Source organism: Dasypus novemcinctus, chromosome 12 (genome assembly GCF_030445035.2).
Source record: "Dasypus novemcinctus isolate mDasNov1 chromosome 12, mDasNov1.1.hap2, whole genome shotgun sequence".
NCBI lineage: Eukaryota > Metazoa > Chordata > Mammalia > Cingulata > Dasypodidae > Dasypus > Dasypus novemcinctus.
Genome location: NC_080684.1, coordinates 95,136,409 through 95,138,691, shown reverse-complemented (window position 1 = coordinate 95,138,691; position 2,283 = coordinate 95,136,409).

Genomic DNA, 2,283 nt, shown 5'->3' with positions numbered 1-2,283 from the left:
CAGAGTGTATCCCAGAAAGGGCAGTGCTTATTAGAGCCACTGTGACCTTGAACTAGTGCCCTCACCTCTCTGAGCTCGCTGCAGCCCCTTTGCTTCACCTGTATTGGTACCTGGGGATTCTCCACAGACTGGGTGAGGTCCCAGCAGGAAGCACATGGCCATTGCCGGAACACAGGAGGCATTTCATGAATGTTCTCGGCTTCTGCTTTCCCTGCTGGGGGCTGATTTATGGGCACCGCAGGGTGGGGCTCTCCTCACTGAGGAGGTCTCTCCAGCCAAATGTTGGAGGCTGTTGCTGTGCTTGAAGGAAGCCTCTTTCAGTCACACTGTGTTAGCGGTGGGAGAAGAGGGGCTGGGCTACCCCCAGAAGGGCCCCTTTGCCCAGCTTTCTGGGAGGGGCTCCCAAGTCGAAGGTCTTTTTTATAATAGCCTAGGCCGGTGGGGCTCTGGAGAGGAGGATTTCAGAACAACAGCAACAATAATAAAAATAGCAACCACCGGGCAGGCGCTGAGCATTAATAGCAGGCTTGTTTATCAGTGGAACACTCAGCAGGCACTAACTAATTAAAACTCCTCCAAGGTAAGCAGTTATTGATTTGTGAGGAAGGATTAAAAGAACTCCTTGTAGAGGTACTGTGTGCACCCAGGCTGAACAACGAGCCAGTCTAAGAAGTTCCTTGGTTTTGAAATGGCTCCATTACCAGGTCCTGGGGGACACACCCCAGGGGATTCTGGGAGGTTGGGGGCACCCGCCCCAAGGGATTCTGGGAAGTTGGGGGGTGGCCCAGCCCGGGGGATGCTGGGAGGCTGGGTACTAAGCTCCCTTCAGGCCTTGGAGTCCCTGGACCAGAATTTGTCTGCAGCTGTAGAGAGAGGGTGGCCATCCTTGCCCCGGGGGGCAGAGGGAAGGCTCTGTGGAATTAACCACAATGAGGATGCTACTGCCCTGTGAATTGAGCTCTCACTATGTTCCCGGTAGGGTCCTGAGTGTTTTACTTACGTTGTCTCATTTAATTTTCACAACAGCCCTAGGAGGCTAATATTATCCTTGCTACTTCACAATTTTCGAAATTGAGGTTGTAAGAGATGAAGTAATTTCCCAATTTTTCATTGGGAAAGAGCCTTAGCTCAGTTTTCCTCAAAGATCCTTAAATCAAAGCTCTGCACCAGGTACTGATTTCTCCTCTTATCTGTGGGGAGACTGAGGGTCTCACTTGTAAGTGGTGGACAGGACACAGGGCAGGGCTGTCTCACTCCAAGACCATTTCTCTTTCTACTTATGGACTGTGAGACAGGTGGACAGGGGATCTACCTCAAAAAGGAAGCTAATGCAGGGGGCCAAAGCCACAGGTGCGCTCCCCCAGCGGGGAGGGAGCTCTGGTCTCCTCCACAGCCTTGGTCTGTGTCCCTGCAAAGTAATTCCAGATCTACAAAGTGTTTCATGTTCCTTTTCTCAACCCAGGGCAGTTGGCAGGGCAGGAGGAAGTGCCCATAGCCGAGCCCGGCTAGAAGTGCAGGAGAAAAGAAGAAGGAAATAAACCTGTGCTGAAAACTTACTGTCACTGCCTTCTGTGTTTGGAGCTACCACTGACTGCTTAATTTTACCCTCAGGATGACGATATCATCAGCTTCCCCCTCATGCAGAGACAGTTGACTTGCCCAAGGCCACCCAGCTGGCAGGTGAGGGAACGAGGCAGTCCTGCTCTGGAGCCCCCATGCTTGACGGGGGAGGTGCACTCACCTGCCCTGGTGGGTCTCATGTGCTGCCCACACTGAGAATCATGCGTCTAGAAAAAGGCGCAGGATCTAGATCTTGGCCCTAGCGCAATCTCCCAGGATGCTCTGGCTCAGTGTCCTGCCTTCACCCTGGGGAGGTGTACTGTTTCATCTCAAGGATGGGTGTGCTAAAGTGGTGTGCCGAAGGCGGCCGGCACGTCCGACTTGGTGTGGAGGCTAGGACCAGACTGCCTCATTCCTGCTTCTACCCATCTCACCAGCCGTTGAGCCATCTCACTGCTCATTGGTTTCCCCCCTTTCATGGCCTTATCCTCCCCTGTGTCACTTCCTTCCAGTCAATTTTTGTGTGTGCGTGCATTAGAGAAGTCGTAGCTTTACAGGAAAATCATGCATAGGGTTCAAAGTTCCTATGTGCCATCCTATTACTAACACCTTGTATAGTGTGGTGCATTTATTATAATCCATGAGAAAACATTTTTGTAATTGTACTATTAATTATAGGCCATCATTTACATTAGGGTTCACTGTTGTGTTGAGCAGTCTTAA